At 46.5% G+C, this 17,717-nt stretch overlaps 1 protein-coding gene across 3 annotated transcripts in view; it reads left to right on the top strand.

The window, feature by feature from the left end:
- The first annotated feature begins 320 nt into the window (after positions 1-320).
- Positions 321-17,717, top strand: part of CTSK (cathepsin K) — a 61,597-nt gene continuing 44,200 nt past the window's right edge. For 2 of the 3 annotated variants that reach the window (XM_073609650.1, XM_073609649.1), the window contains exon 1: positions 331-1,058. The gene's annotated coding sequence lies outside the window, so the exon portion shown is untranslated. Of the gene's footprint in view, positions 1,059-17,717 lie in introns of all 3 variants that reach the window. The other variant, XM_073609652.1, reaches the window with a different exon arrangement.

A 17,717-nucleotide genomic window follows, 5' to 3' on the forward strand; every position in this document is an offset into this window, starting at 1 on the left:
GTCTAAGGCTTGCAAAAAAAAAAAAATTGTTGCAGGTCAATATCGTGAAAAGAAAGTCTTGTATGTTCTTAAAAAAATATATGTAATACTTTCTTATCTTAAGTAATTGCCAAATAAACAGGTCTATAGCAGAAATGTAAAAATTGCTCTGGTCCATTGGGGGTGGACAGTTGGCTTATGCTTATATTCTACTGCAGTTCTGCCTGCTTTTGAATGTACAGACGTTTTTGTATAATACAGATACTGAATATGTTGAAAAATATAATTTTTCCATGTACTGTAATGGGAACTGAAACTGTCTATTTGTTCTTAACTTACAGGAACAAAGAGGGAAATGTATACTACTCTGCAAAACACACGGAACAGGGCAAAATATGACCTATCTTTCTGCACGTGACTCAACAGCTTGTGAAATCTCCATTTTCTTGCGCTCATCATATCCTGGTCACCGATTACAGAATTTAGAATGAGCAAATATCTACCAAAAACAGTCATTGCCTTTATGCTTCCATTTCACTTTGCTGGTAGCTATGTGTGTTAACCCTTTCACTGCCAAGGACGTACACTATACGCCATGGCTGTGATGTATGAAATATGTCATTGCAATCAAAGTAAAAGGGCAAAACTGCTTGTGCACTTGTACAAGTGGGTGCCCAGTTGAAGTCTAAGCAGACGAAACGCGTCGGGTGTGTGACGCTATCACAGCCATCGGAATTCACTGCGCCAGATATTTTATTCATTTGAGCAAAAAAATTTTTTACTTGTTTTTTATTTGGAAATTTTTTTTAATAAAATCTCCTGTTACCCGGGATTTTACACCATGTGGAAGCTTTCTTTCCTTTTTTCACTATATATGGGGATTGCCAAGTGAGCGATATCCGGTGGAGGACTCTAGGCGACTACGGGATTCCTTCCGGAAGGACGCGGCCCCATCCAGGAGAGTTCAGAGTGGTGGGATACATCTCAGCCATCCCCAAGAGAGGAGACATCTCTATAACGTTTATACGGTAAAAGCCTGCATGACTCACAGCCAACGGCCTGTGAGTCCACCAGTTCCGGTAAGGGCATTTTATATCTCGCAGATTTGAATACAAGAGGAACCTCCATGTTTTTGAATATGTATTCAACAAGATGAGATCCACACACACGTGTTTGAGATCACCTTGACATTTTATTGAATGGTTACAACCTGAGAGACTGATTCAAGATCTTCTTTGTTTCCTACCCCTATATGAGGATAGTTGGATCCCATCCATGTTTATTGGTCACTTTTATATTAGGATAATTTATGAGGATATAAACTTTTTGAGATTGTCACATTAGATCACAATAGCACATTTATACTGAGTTTATTTTGTTCATTTTTTTGTTAAGAGTTGTCACTTACACGGATATACTCTCACATAGAGATACTTATATATATATATAAGCATTTTCTATTGAAATATAGCGCTGCACTTTTTCACTTTTGTGTACACTCTGTGTACATGTATGTGTATACTGTGTGATTGTATACTGTGTGTGTGTATACTGTGTGGCCCCATAATCTCCTATTGCCCGGGGGGCCCATGAGTCGTCAGTCTGCCCTTGTTACACAGCATATATAAATACATAAATAAATATAAATATATATCCAAAAGTATTGGGACACCTGCATGTAAACTTAAGGGAACCTGAGTCTTTCAGCAGGGTTCAATATTGAGTTGGCCCACCCTTTGCAGCTATAACAGCTTTAAATTTGAGAGGTCAGGCACTGATATGGATAAGAAGACCTGGTTCGATGTCTCCGCTCTAATTCATCCCAAAGGTATTGAGATGCAGGTCAGTCAAGTTCCTCCATCCCAAACTCGCTATTGCCAAAAGTATCGGGCCACCCCTCCAAATCATTTGGTGGACAGGAGGATTATGGTGTGAGGTTGTTTTTCACGGGTTGGGCTTGGCCCCTTAGTTCCAGTGAAGGGAACTCTTAAGGCTTGAAGCATACCAAGACATTTTGGACAATTTCATGCACCCAACTTTGTAGGAACAGTTTGGGGATGGCCCCTTCCTGTTCCAACATGACTGCACACCAGTGTACAAAGCAAGGTCCATAAAGACATGGATGAGTGAGTTTGGGGTGGAGGAACTTGACTGACCTGCACAGTGTCCTGACCTCAACCCAATAGATTACCTTTGGGATGAATTATAGTGGAGACTGCGAGCCAGGCCTTCACGACATCAGTGCTTGACCTCACAAATGCTCTTGTCTGGAAGAATGGTCAAACATTCCCATAGACACACTCCTAAACCTTGTGGACAGCCTTCCCAAAAGAGTTAAAGCTGTTATAGCTGCAAAGGGTGGACCAACTCAATATTGAACCCTACGGACTAAGACTGGGATGCCATTAAAGTTCATGTGCGTATAAAGGCAGGCACCCCAATACTTTTGGTAATAGAATGTGTGTGTGTGTGTGTGTGTGTGTGTGTGTGTGTGTGTGTGTGTGTGTGTATATATATCTCTCTCTATCTATATATCTATGTTTAGTCAATGGCATTACCGTATATACTCTAGTATAAGTCCAGTTTTTCAGCACATTTTTTTGTGCTGAAAGTGCCCCCCTCAACTTATGGCCCGTACACACGGTCGGATTTTCCGATGGAAAATGTCCGATCGGAGCGTGTTGTCGGAAATTCCGACCGCGTGTGGGCTCCATCGGACATTTTCCATCGGATTTTCCGACACACAAGTTGGAGAGCAGGAGATAAAATTTTCCGACAACAAAATCCGTTGTCGGAAATTCCGATCGTGTGTACACAAATCCGACGGACAAAGTGCCACGCATGCTCAGAATAAATAAAGAGATGAAAGCTATTGGCCACTGCCCCGTTTATAGTCCCGACATACGTGTTTTACGTCACCGCGTTCAGAACGATCGGATTTTCCGACAACTTTGTGTGACCATGTGTATGCAAGACAAGTTTGAGCCAACATCCGTCGGAAAAAATCCATGGATCTTGTTGTCGGAATGTCCAAGTCCGACCGTGTGTATGCCCTATTATACTGGAGTCAAGCACTTTTCTGCAGCAAAAAATTTCATTTTCCGAACCGACTTTAGGGGCCCGTATCTCAAGGCCACCTGGTGTGCAAACCCAGTAGAACTGGTACCACAACATATCCAAAGATGGAGTTCCTAGCACTAAGTGGCCCTGAGATACGGGGCCCCAAAATCGGTTTGGAAAATGTCATTCTCTGCTGCAGAAAAGTGCTTGACATTTTCTGAACCAAATTTGGGGCCCCGTATCTCAGGGCCACCAAGTGCTAGGAACCCCAAATTTGGTGTGCAAACCCAGTGGAACTGGTATCATAACATATCCAAAGATGGAGTTCCTAGCACCAAGTGACCCTGAGATACGGGGCCCCAAACCTGGTTCGGAAAATGTCATTCTCTGCTACAGAAAAGTGCTTGACATTTTCTGAACTGATTTTTGGGGCCCTGTATCTCGGGGCCACTTGGTGCTAGAAACCCCAGCTTCGGATATTTTATGGTGCTAGTTCCACTGGGTTTGCACACCAAATTTGGGGTTCTTAGCACTAAGTTGCCCCAAGATACGGGGTCCCAAATTGGGTCAACTGTGTCCATCTGCAGCAATGTCATTTTGGGACCCTTCGGGTTCAGAGACCCCAAATTTTGGCTGCAGCTAGGGGGGCATCTAGGAACCCTTTACTACCGAGTTTAAAGTTCGGGGGACCTATGGCTGCAAATGGGCACAGTGAGGCTGCAAATGGGCATTGTTGACCCTCTTTTCCACTTACAGTAGCTGTGCATTTCTCACCCTCGTCTTATACTCAGGTCAATAAGTTTTTCCCATTTTTTTGTGGTAAATTAGGGCCTCGACTTATACTCGGAACGACTTATACTCGAGTATATACGGTAATTAATGATAGCCCATGTCCATAAAGCGCAATGCATAGCAGTGTTTACGCAATATCTTTTTTTTCACATTTATTAAAAGTTAAAGTGGCAGTAAAATCTCATCTAAAACAAAAAAATCCCCTGCAAATGAAGGGCATAATGTGCTGGTGTGCACTGCATACTAGCACATTATGTAAGACTTACCTGTAAAAGAGCCTTCCAGAGCTATGCGGACTCTGCTGACAGGGATTCCATCTTCCATACAAATGGAAAAGCGGAGTTTACTACTGGTTTAAGAAAAACATTTTGACCTGCTGCCAGGCTTTGTAACACATTGCTATGCTTCAGACCACGTGAAAATTCAGACATGCTGACAATCTTTATGCAATGCATCTATTTGGTATGGACTGAGCACATAGAAAACAATTGCTTTCTATGCTTCCTTGGATTGAGCCTTCATTGATCAACACAGATGAACGAATCAGTGGGAAGGGCAGCAGTTAAGTGAACCTGCCGTTTCTCTATGCATGGGCAAAGCACAGGTTCGCTATAAGGCTCCATACACATGGGCATTTTTCCACGCTGCAAATTCATGTGGCAAGAATCTACTGATTCCTGCAGCTTGGATTCACAGCTGCGTGTGGATAGCTCAGGGCCGCTGATAAGGCAATACAGCCAGCCCTCCTGTACTGGGCCCGGGCCCCATCACTTTAAAAGGGGGGGCCCTGGCACCTGCCGAGCAGGAGGGCCGGCTGTACTGTCTTATCGTAGACACCGATCCTCTTCTGCCTCCCCTTTGCAGCGCTGTCAGCTTCTCAATCTCTTTCTCCCTCTGGCTGCACTGCAGAGGAAATGGTTCTAGCACATGCACCCCTTCCATCTGCTGTCTGGGCCCCCCCTGTGTACCCCTTTCCCCCACAGCGCTGCCAGCTTCCCTCCTCTCCTCTCCCTTTGGCAGCTGCTGTGAGCACACAAGGGGATCTTTCAGGTTGGAGAGCAGGGGAAGGGGCTGGTAAATATGTCATGTACTGGCCCCTTCCTTTCCTGAATGAACACAGCGAACGATCGGTACCAATCACCTTTTGTGTACAATTTATCCCTGAAACATGGTAAACTGTGTTCACTATGCTTCAGTTTGTTAATTAACCACTTCCCTACCCGCCAATAGTCATATGACGTCCACAGATGGGATCTCCCATCCTGGGTGGACGTCATATGACGGCCTCGGGTTCCCGGCCACCTAGGGGGCGCGCGCTCGCCCGCCGCGTTGCTCGGGACCCGGTGCGTGTACCCGGCAATGTCTGCCGGGCACCCGCGATTGCCCGTTAACCGGGCCAGACCGTGGATCTGTGTGTGTAAACACACAGATCCACGTCCTGTCAGTTCAGAGGAGAGCGATCTGTGTTCCCAGAACGGAGGAACACTGATCGGTCTCCTCCCCTTGTACGTCCCCGCCCCCTACAGTTAGAAGCACTCCCTAGGAAACACATTTAACCCCTCCCCACCCCCTAGTGGTTAACCCCTTCACTGCCTGTTACATTTACACAGTAATCAATGCAATTTTATAGCATTAATCGCTGTATAAATGTGAATGGTCCCAAAAATGTGTCAAAAGTGTCCGATGTGTCCGCCATAATGTCGCAGTCACGAAAAAAAAAAAAAAAAAAAAAAAAAAAAAAAAAAAAAATCGCTGATCGCCGCTATTACTAGTAAAAAAAAAATTAATAATTTTTTTTTTTTTAAAAATGCCATAAATCTATCCCATATTTTATAGACGCTATAACTTTTGCGCAAACCAATCAATATACGCTTATTGCGATTTTTTTTACCAAAAATATGTAGAAGAATACATATCGGCCGAAACTGAGGAAAAAATTTGTTTTTAAAAAAAAAAAAAAAAAATGGGATATTTATTATAGCAAAAAGTAAAAAATATTGTTTTTTTCAAAATTGTCGCTCTTCTTTTGTTTATAGCGCAAAAAATAAAAACCGCAGAGGTGATCAAATACCACCAAAAGAAAGCTCTATTTGTGGGGAAAAAAGGACGTCAATTTTGTTTGTGTGCAACGTCGCACGACCGCGTAATTGTCGTTTAAAGTGCGACAGCGCTGAAAACTAAAAATTGGTCTGGGAAGGAAGGGGGTGAAAATGCCCGGTATTGAACTGGTTAACAGGAAGCCTGAAAGCGTTTCCTATTCATTCATCTGTAGAGAAAGGGACTGATAAATCTATGTCCTCAGTCACTTTTGGCCAGAAGGGGCCCTATCAGGTAGGTTGTATGGGGCCTCGTAATTTCTAACAGCAGCCCTGGGATAGCTGCAGCCTCCAAGCCTGTACGGTGCAATGACAGGCTGATGGCCGGTGCAGCTCTTCATGCAGCCAGTGATCACAATTGGTGATTGTGCTTAGGCGGACACAAGGTGTGTCCAGCTGCAATCACCACAGGTAATCACTGTCTATGCGAAAACAGTCACGAATCACTGCGCCTACCAACCCCATACACTGCAATGCCAGGCTGTTGGTGGCCACAGCTGTCAATGCAAGCCACAGGAAGTCAGTCGATTCTTGCCACTGGGATTTTCAGCATGGCTAATCGCATGTGCGAATGGAGCATTAGATAATGCCTCCCAACATTTTAAGATAGGAATGAGGGACACCTATTAGCAAACGTACAGTTTTTCCCCGAAAATAAGACCTAGCGTTATTTTCCAGGAAGGCTGCAATATAAGCCCTACCCCGAAAATAAGCCCTAGTTTAAAATGCTTGTAAAATCCTATAATCCACACTATGATAGTAGTAAATAATGTACAATGTGTGTGTTTCTGTAATATAATTGCGGGACAGAGAGCTCCGTCGGGTCACAGAAGCGCAGAGCGGCGCTATAACGAAGGTATTTGGCACAATTATATTACAGAAACAAACATATTGTACATTATATACTACTGTAATAGAGTGGATTATAGGATTTTACAAGCATTTTAACTCAGTTTACACTGGGGATTCCTGTCAGGCAGGGAGAGAGAGGAGGAGAGAAGACATTACATGGTAAGACCTACCCCGAAAATAAGCCCTACTGTGTCTTTTGTTGGCAACATTATTATAAGACCCGGGCTTATTTTCGGGGAAACACGGTATGTAGGCATAGGACACGCCTCCTGCCACACCCCGTTAAAGGAGAATTAACCAAAAAAAAAAGGTTAATTAAATCCACAAGGATTTTTTTTTTCTATTACATTTTATATTTTATATTCCCTTATATTGGCTTTTAAAATTTACAAATGCAGCAATTTAGAAATTGGATGAAAGGTTTTAGCACTGGGAAACACTTTTTGAAAGATAAAAAGTGCTTTTTATATACAACTATATAGATCAGACCAAAATGAGGGACAAAAGGAGGAGGGACAGAGGGACATTGCTTCAAATGAGGGACAGTCCCTCCAAGTCAGGGACTGTTGGGAGCTATGCAGCTATGCATTAGATACTAAACTAACAGCAGCCGGCAGACCCTCCTAAGACATTCCCACTCTCTGCCATGGCATTGTCTTTCCACAAATCCACATCTTCATCTGAGACACTCTTGCAAATACACTCATTTCTTGTTACTAATAACTTCCTTATCAGGTGTCTGTAATTTTGCTTTGCCAGCTGGGTCAGCGAGTCCTATGAACATTTCATAATAATGTTTCATAATACACAAACAGATTCATTGCTTTGCTGACAGTGGAACATGTGATCTATTCTGCCCGGAATGACTGATCACCTTTATACTATGACTCTGCACAAACTGAGTCACAAGATAACTTATGTTACAGAATATTACTCTGAATAAACTGTGATGTTCAAGAAAAACATTAACGTGACACTAAACTCTGGTTTAAAAAAAATATTACCGTATTCAACGACGTATAACACGCACCTTAACTTTAAGAGGCAAGTTTCAGAAAAAAAAAACAAATTTTAAAATAAGGGTCAGTGCTCTGCAGCCTCACCAGTGCCCCACAATGCAGCCTGATCTATGCCCATCTGCAGCCTCTAATATGCCCATTTTTGCAGCCTGTTTAGTGCCCATATGCAGCCTCTAACATGCCAACCTGCAGCCTCTAATATGCCCATTATTGCAGCTTCTAACATGCCCATCTGCAGCCTCTAACATGCCCATCTGCAGCCTCTAATGTGCCCATTATTGCAGCCTATAACATGCCCATCTGCAGCTTCTAATGTGCCCATTATTGCAGCCTTTAACATGCCCATCTACAGCCTCTAATATGCCCATTATTGCAGCCTCTAACATTCCCACCTGCAGCCCCTAACATGCCCATCTGCAGCCTCTGTGCCCATTATTGCAGCCTCTAACATGCCCATCTGCAGCCTCTAATGTGCCCATTATTGCAGCCTCTAACATGCCCATCTGCAGCCTCTAATGTGCCCATTATTGCAGCCTCTAACATTCCCATCTGCAGCCTCTAGCATGCCCATGATTGCAGCCTGTTTAGTATACATCGGCAGACTCACCTTTGCAGATGATTGCAGCCGCACCAGTGCTGGATGACACAGATCCGCGATTTCCTGTGTATCCGGCGCTCAGTCACTCACAGTCCCGCCTGGCTCATATGATGGACAGAGCAGTGGTCCAGTGCCGGGCCAGGGGGGCGGGACTGTGTGTGACAGCGGCGGATACACAGGAGGGTGTGGCTCTGTGTCATCGAGCGGCACTCGTCCCTTCCTTCCACTCCGAGTAGCAGGGATCAGCGCATAACACGCACACACGATTTCCCCCTGATTTTTAGGGGGGAAAAGTGTGTGTTATATGCCGATAAATACGGTATATTTAGGTATGTATTCTTAACTCAGTAAAGTGCCTTCTCTTACTTTAGAGTGATGGTATATACTCAAATTTGTTTTAAATAACAAATACGTTATACTTAACTGCTCTGTGCAATGGTTTTGCACAGAGCAGTCCTGATCCTCCTCTTCTTCCCCCCTGCTGAATGCCCCCCTAGCAAGCCTTTTTCTCTGGGGGCACTCGTGCATGCTCGCTCGAGCCCCTCTCTAAGGGATTTATTTACTAAAGCTAGAGATGGCAAAATTGGTCACAATTCTGCAGAGAAACCAATCAGCTCCCAGGTTTTATTGCTAAAGCTTAATTAAACAAGCTGAGGTTAGAAGCTGATTGGTTTCTCTGCAGAACTGTGACTAATATTGCCCTCTCTAGCTTTAGTAAATAAACCCCTATGTGTCCATTGACACACTGAGCATGGCTCGGCTACGCCTCTCGCTCCTCCCTCACTGACTGTGATTGACAGCAGCAGCAGCCGCCAATGACCCCCGCTGCTGTCTCTGATCCAGTGAGGAGGGTGAGAGCCCAGAGAGCTCTCATGCACATCATTGCAAAATTCCCTTGCAAAATTAGCAGTCTATTTGCCGTTAGTAAATTAACCACTCTAATCACATATCTAATTGATGTGTTAGCATTGAATTTTATTAAATTGTTATTTAAACCAAAGTCTATGGCCGTTTTGAATCTGGTTATTTTGTGTGGTGTTCTTTTGTGGTACATTTGGTAAAAGTGGCTTTGCTTGCAATCCCATAGAATGCGGAAGCAGAAAACATACACTATATTACCAAATGTATTGGGACACCTGCCTACACGCACATGAACTTTAATGGCATCCCAGTCTTGGTCCGTAGGATTCAATATTGAGTTGGCCCACCCTTTGCAGCTATAACAGCTTCAACTCTTCTGGGAAGGCCGTCCACAAGGTTTAGGAGTGTGTCTATGGGAATGTTTGACCATTCTTCCAGAAGCGCATTTGAGTGGTCAGGCACTGATGTTGGACGAGAAGGCCTGGCTCGCAGTCTCCGCTCTAATTCATCCCAAAAGGTGTTCTATCGGGTTGAGATCAGGACTCTGTGCAGGCCAGTCAAGTTCCTCCATCCCAAACTCGCTCATCCATGTCTTTATGGACCTTGCTTTGTGCACTGGTCCAAATCATTTGGTGGAGGGGGGATTATGGTGTGAGGTTGTTCCTCAGGGGTTGGGCTTGGCCCCTTAGTTCCAGTGAAGGGAACTCTTAAAGCGTCAGCATACCAAGACATATTGGACAATTTCATGCTCCCGACTTTGTAGGAACAGTTTGGGGATGGCCCCTTCCTGTTCCAACATGACTGCGCACAAAGCAAGGTCTCTGAGACTTCTTATAGCTTTCTATCAACAATGTCTTTCTTCTTTCCACTCTTTCATAAAGGCCAGATTTGTGTGCAAGACCAATAGTTGTCCTGTGGACAGATTCTCCCACCTGAGCTGTGGATCTCTGCAGCTCCTCCAGAGTTACCATGGGTCTCTTGGCTGCTTCTCTGATTAATACTCTCCTTGCCCGGCCTGTCAGTTTAGGTGGACGGCCATGTCTTGGTAGGTTTACAGTTGTGCCATACTCTTTCCATTTTTGGATGATGGATTGAACAGTGCTCTGTGAGATGTTCAAAGCTTGGGATATTTTTTAAGACCTAACCCTGCTTTAAAGCGGTTGTAAAGGTAATTTTTTTTTTTTTTTAAAATAACAAACATATCATACTTACCTTCACTGTGCAGCTCGTTCTGCACAGAGTGGCCCCGAACCTAGTCTTCTGGGGTCCCTCGGCGGCTGTTTCAGCTCCTCCCCGCAAGCATTCACCACCTTAATGCGAGCTCCCTCGCATGGTGGTGAGTGCTTGCGGGCGCGCTCCCGTGATACAGCCGGCGGCTATAGCCGCTCGCTGTATCACTCGGCCCCGCCCCCCCGGCGCGCCGCGTCATCGGATGTGATTGACAGCAGCGCGAGCCAATGGCTGCGCTGCTTTCAATCCATCCACTGCAGCCAATCAGCGACCAGGCTGAGCTGCAGCGAAGATGACAAGAACGAGCAGCGAAGATTCGAGGCGTCAGGTAAGTAAAACGGGGGGGCTGGGGGCGGCGGTACTGTCAAAAGTTTTTTCACCTTAATGCATAGAATGCATTAAGGTGAAAAAATGTTTACCTTTACAACCCCTTTAAACTTCTCCACAACTTTATCCCTGACTTGTCTGGTGTGTTCCTTGGCTTCGCAGAGCAGCTGTATTTATATTGAGATTAAATTACACACAGGTGGACTCTATTTACTAATTAGGTGACTACTGAAAGCGATTGGTTTCACTAGATTTTAGTTAGGGGTATCAGTGTAAAGGGGGCTGAATACAAATGCACACCACACTTTTCACATATTTATTTGTAGAAAATTTTGAAAACCATTTATCATTTTCCTTCCACTTCGCTTGTAGGCCCACTTTTATTAAAGAAAGAAAATGTCCGATAACAGAAGAGTTGCCCACACAGGGGTTTCAGCTTTCCACAGCAACAATGTAAGTTCAATCAAAAATACCAAGCCACCTGGCTCTCTTTAGCAGCACTGCTGCTCAGACTTATGCTTCAGCCCTCTCGGCTCTATAACAGAGTTCCTGTACACCCAGTACCTCAGCACTCTTTTTCAGCTTCCTTTTCCAGCCCATAGGCTTGGACCCTCTGTCTACTCTGACAGACCTGTGCAGACATGCACACTTCTCCCTTGCTTGCCTGGACTCCTCGGGAGGGTGGAGCCCAGAACTATGGTCAGGTGTCTACAAATAGCCCAACACACACCTGACCAGTCAATATGCTGGTGGATCTCAAAATCTGGAGAAAGCTGCGAAAGCAGTTTTCTCCAGTCCACATTTATGCTCTGTAGCCTTGCACCAAGCAAATGTGCATATCCTGTGACCCCCAAACTATCAATTTTACCTTGACAGCATCTCCTCCCCCTTTGTTTCGATCCGGAGGGAGGAACACCTGCACCCGTCATGGTTGGGACACCTCTGTGCTGGCTGTCAGCCACGTAGGCCCAACCTTTTCGGGTGCGCTTCCAGGTACGTCCCACCCTGGATCTTAACAGGGTCCTACATTTCCCTATACTCAGCCTACTCCCTCTGTCCTTGGGGTTCCTGAGCTCACATTTCTTTTCTGTTGGCCCCCTGCCTTTCCTGCTACTTCCTTCCAACTCAGTTTCCTGATTCTGAAGAGAACCTGCTCCAGACACTACGCCTGATGAGTAACCACCTTTTCCCTCAATGGTACCCGTTTTCCCCATCACAATAGGTCTCTTGGGTTTACCAACTCTTTTGCCTCCACGCTTCAAGTTTCCTGGTTTCCCAAAACCTCTCTCAGCATTACTGTTCTGAGACTGTAGAGGGCCTATTTCTATGGTGTTTATAACGGGACCCCTCCTCTTATTTCTGGTACCTGACTCAGCAGTCACTAATTGTTTACCAGGTTTACCTGTACCTTTGGACACCACATTATAATGTACCACTAACACATTATTTGGTTCATCATTGACAGACATTTTCAAACCAACATTACACCTCTCAATGTTGCACATGTCACCAATGCCTTTTTTTTTCAGCATTTGCTAGGGCAGAGTCTGCAGAGGGCACACATACCGGAGGGCCGCCATCACCCACGGGAACCTCACAGGATGTCACCTCCCCTGGGTTCACCCACTCTGCAGACAGCTGTCCTACCACTTGACCTTTACTACCACCTGGATTTCTATCCAAAACCGGAACAGGCGAGCTCTCGTCTGATCCGCGTACCAACCTTATTGCACTTTTTACCCATTTCCCTGTCTCAGGGACCATATCAGGTTTGTCACATAAATCTATTATTGGACTGGTGACCCCAGTCTCTTTAACCACCTCTGTCTGAGCCCCGGTCAGGATTTCTGCCGTTTTCTGGTCCATGCTCGGCCCTTCCATCTCACGTGGTTTGTCCACTGGTGCAGTATACGCGCCCTTCACCGACAACTGACCAGCACCACCCTGGACCATAGCCGCAGAAATGCTTCCCATCGGGCTGTTAGGAGGTGAAACCTCAGACATTGACTCATTTTTAGTTTCTCCAAAGCATCTCCCATATACCATTTTTTCAGGAATTAACCCAGCAGCATACCCAGAAGCAACTTTTAACAAGAGTAATACATTCAAGAATAAACCATTCCTGTCTTGTTCTCCTTTGTTCTGTACAGCCTGCCATTTAGTGCTCCACCTAGTGGTACTCCACAGTACCAGGCCATCTGACTGTGGAGGAGACACCCCAATATAGATTGGGATGTACATCCCAAAGTTTAAGCATCTCCTTTAATGCTTTGGTTACAGACCAGACCCTTAATCCCAGACCAAAGTCCTTTCTGGGGACTTTCATTACATTGGGAATGCAGACAGACTCATTTGCTGAGCCTTGAGAAGTTGCAATTGTCAAACAAACATCCTCCCAGCTGGAGGTAACCACAGCCTGGTGCTCACCCAGTGCGCTACCAGGTGCTGGACTCATACCCAACTTCTCAGGCTCAGTATCAGTGAACTGCTCCAGAACATTACCAGTGACAACGTCACTTTGACACTCCATGTCAACCTCAGTTTTGTGGGTCACGGATAATGTCTCTGCTGTGCGCTCACCCTTATTTGGTTCATCCTGCTCATGAGGGTTAGCCCCTGCAGCAGCCACTGCGCCCTCAGGTACAAGCTGTTCTGCAGTCCCTCCTGCTGGCACAGGAGAAACTTTGTCCACCTTATTTTTGTGCATAAAAACCTCATCTATCAAGGAGATAAGATTTTTACCCCAACTATCCCAATCAGTTGTATGCGTGCTCCCTGCAGCGGTACTCTTCAGCACTGATCCATCCGCCCAAGGCAGAGGCGGCTCTCTAATTAGGCGAAATAGGCGGTGGCCTCAGGCCTCGCAGTCATAGGGGCCTCGCACAGCTGGCTAGTTTACCTAATTAGAGAGCCGCCTCTTCCAGCAGCAGAGATCTCCGTCCCGAGTCCCCTCGCCCTGCTACAGGGAGAGATAACAGGCTGCGAGTGAGACATGTGATCGGAGCTCACAGACATCTCCGGATCACAGGGAGGGAGGGAGAGCCGCTCAGTGTACAGCCTGTTCTGACAGATCTCCCCCCTCCCCCTGCTGCCCGCACAGCCAGACAGAAGAGGAGAGAGAGCTTCTGCTCCTCCTCCTCCCGCCCTCTCCTCCTGTGTCTGCCCCGCCCACTCTCCTCGGCAGTGTTCTCTGCTCTGCCTCACAGAAGGGGATGTGTGGGCGGGAAGATTCAAACTGAAGCCCAGGAAAAGGGGAGTCTGATCCATCCATCCATCCATCCAGTCCCTCCTGCCTCCCAGTGAGTACACTGATGTAGGGGATGCTCTTCCTTCCCTTCTTCCTCCATTCCCCTTTCTTTCCATTCTTTTTGTCTCTCTTTCCTTCATTCTTTCCCCATCCCCCTCTCTTTCTTTCTTTCCCCATCCCCCTCTCTTTCTTTCTTCCTTTATTTCCATTCTTTTTCTCTTTCCTTCCTTCTTCCTCCATCCCCCTCTCTTTCTTTTTCTTTCCTTCCATCTTTCTTTCCTGTCCATCTGTCTTTCTTTTTTTCCCCTTTCTCTTTCCTGTCCATCTTCTTTTTCTTTCTTTCTCCATCCCCCTCTCTTTCTTTCTTCCTTTATTTCCATTCTTTTTGTCATTCTTTCTTTTTCTCTTACCTTCCTTCTTCCTCCATCCCCCTCTCTTTCTTTCTTTCTCTCTTTCTTTCCTTCCATCTTTCTTTCTTTCTTTCCTTCCATCTTTCCTTCCTTCCATCTTTCTTTCCTTCCATCTTTCTTTCCTTCCATCTTTCTTTCCTTCCATCTTTCTTTCCTTCCATCTTTCTTTCCTTCTTTCCTTCCTTCCATCTGTCTTTCTTTCTCCACCCATCTCCCTTTATTTCTCTCTTTGTGACAGCCTACCAGAATAGGTAGGATCTGTGAGAGCAGTTTCCCTGTGCAGCTCTGCTTGAGAAAAATATATCTTTATTATGCCCACTTACCTACCCCCTGTACTGTCCACTCCCCTATACTGTACCCTCCTAATACAGTTCATAATACAGTGGGGCCTCATGTCTAAGTTTTGCCTAAGGCCTCACAAAGTCTAGAGCCGCCTCTGGCCCAAGGAGACACATAAGAACAGACTGGCTTAGTTGCAGACTCATTACACAAGTCATTGTAAATCATGTCAGATTGTGGCAATATGTGTTTTAGCATAGTAGGTTGCAATACCCCATATTCACCACCTTGCTCGGCTGGTGCTTCATAAACCTCACACACCTTTGCATTTTTCACAGGTTGTGTTAACCCACCATTTAGCTGCACATTTTTAGTACTAACAGCTTGTACTAACACATTACCATTACATGTTACAGTACCACTCCGTCCCACCAGAGTGACATCGCAGTTGTCCAGGGCAACCTCCGACTCCAATACATGAAGTTCCCTGGAGATGTCTAGGGACAACTGTGCTATCTTACCACCCGTTGCTATGGGCAATGGCCCATTTTGACTACCGCTTTTGCTCTGCAAGAACCTGGGAGTTTCCCAACAGCAATACATTTTCCATAATCGTCAACATTGACAGCATTTGTACCTCTTGCAGGCTGTCCTAGCCCACCGCCAACTTGAGACTGGCAGACATTAGACACATCGCTATTTTCCTCTTGAGATGCACACACAGGTGCAGGTTTGACTTTAACCCCTGCCTCCCCACTGCACAGGGTACTGCACAGGGACAAGTCACCCTCAAGAACACATTCAGTGGCCCCACTAACTGGGGTCACTCTCAAATCATCAGGGACAGTCTTGTAACCAGTCCTTTTATACCGGAAATCAGCAGTTCCAGCCATCACTTCATTAACCACTTGCCGACCGCCGCACGACTATATACGTCGGCAGAATGGCACGGGCAGGCAAAAGGACTTACATGTACGTCCTTGCCTGCCCGCGGGTGGGGGGTCCGATCGGACCCCCCCCCGGTGCCTGCGGCGGTCGGCAAATGTCCCCCGGCGATCGGAGGTGAGGGGGAGGCCATCCATTCGTGGCCCCCCCCTCGCGATCGCTCCCAGCCAATGGGATCATTTCCCTGCCTCTGTATTGTACACAGAGGCAGAGGAAATGATGTCATCTCTCCTCGGCTCGGTATTTTCCGTTCCGGGCCGAGGAGAGAAGACTGAAATGTGAGTGCACAACACACACACACACACAGTAGAACATGCCAGGCACACTAAACACCCCGATCCCCCCCCCGATCGCCCCCCGATCCCCCCCCAATCACCCCCCCCCCCCCTGTCACAAACTGACACCAGCAGGTTTTTTTTTTTTTTTTTTCTGATTACTGTATTGGTGTCAGTTTGTGACAGTTAGTGTCAGGGCAGTGAGTGTTAGGCCCCCTGTAGGTCTAGGGTACCCCCCTAACCCCCCCTAATAAAGTTTTAACCCCTTGATCACCCCCCGTCACCAGTGTCGCTAAGCGATCATTTTTCTGATCGCTGTATTAGTGTCGCTGGTGATGCTAGTTAGTGAGGTAAATATTTAGGTTCGCCGTCAGCGTTTTATAGCGACAGGGACCCCCATATACTACCTAATAAATGTTTTAACCCCTTGATTGCCCCCTAGTTAACCCTTTCACCACTGATCACTGTATAACCGTTACGGGTGACGCTGGTTAGTTAGTTTATTTTTTATAGTGTCAGGGCACCCGCCGTTTATTACCGAATAAAGATTTAGCCCCCTGATCGCCCGGCGGTGATATGCGTCGCCCCAGGCAGCGTCAGATTAGCGCCAGTACTGCTAACACCCACGCACGCAGCATACGCCTCCCTTAGTGGTATAGTATCTGTACGGATCAATATCTGATCCGATCAGATCTATACTAGCGTCCCCAGCAGTTTAGGGTTCCCAAAAACACAGTGTTAGCGGGATCAGCCCAGATACCTGCTAGCACCTGCGTTTTGCCCCTCCGCCCGGCTCGGCCCAGCCCACCCAAGTGCAGTATCGATCGATCACGGTCACTTACAAAACACTAAACGCATAACTGCAGCGTTCGCAGAGTCAGGCCTGATCCCTGCGATCGCTAACAGTTTTTTTGGTAGCGTTTTGGTGAAATGGCAAGCACCAGCCCCAGGCAGCGTCAGGTTAGTGCCAGTAGCGCTAACACCCACGCACCGTACACCTCCCTTATTGGTATAGTATCTGAACGCATCAATATCTGATCCGATCAGATCTATACTAGCGTCCCCAGCAGTTTAGGATTCCCAAAAACGCAGTGTTAGCGGGATCAGCCCAGATACCTGCTAGCACCTGCGTTTTGCCCCTCCGCCTGGCCCAGCCCAGCCCACCCAAGTGCAGTATCGATCGATCACTGTCACTTACAAAACACTAAACGCATAACTGCAGCGTTCGCAGAGTCAGGCCTGATCCCTGTGATCGCTAACAGTTTTTTTGGTAGCGTTTTGGTGAACTGGCAAGCACCAGCCCCAGGCAGCGTCAGGTTAGTGCCAGTAGCGCTAACACCCACGCACGCACTGTACACCTCCCTTAGTGGTATAGTATCTGAACTGATCAATATCTGATCCGATCAGATCTATACTAGCGTCCCCAGCAGTTTAGGGTTCCCAAAAACGCAGTGTTAGTGGGATCAGCCCAGATACCTGCTAGCACCTGCGTTTTGTCCCTCCGCCCAGCCCACCCAAGTGCAGTATCGATCGATCACTGTCACTTACAAAACACTAAACGCATAACTGCAGCGTTCGCAGAGTCAGGCCTGATCCCTGCGATCGTTAACAGTTTTTTTGGTAGCGTTTTGGTGAACTGGCAAGCGCCAGCGGCCTAGTACACCCCGGTCGTAGTCAAACCAGCACTGCAGTAACACTTGGTGACGTGGCGAGTCCCATAAGTGCAGTTCAAGCTGGTGAGGTGGCA

Source organism: Aquarana catesbeiana, linkage group LG13, assembly GCF_042186555.1.
Source record: "Aquarana catesbeiana isolate 2022-GZ linkage group LG13, ASM4218655v1, whole genome shotgun sequence".
In the NCBI taxonomy this organism is placed as follows: Eukaryota; Metazoa; Chordata; class Amphibia; order Anura; family Ranidae; genus Aquarana; species Aquarana catesbeiana.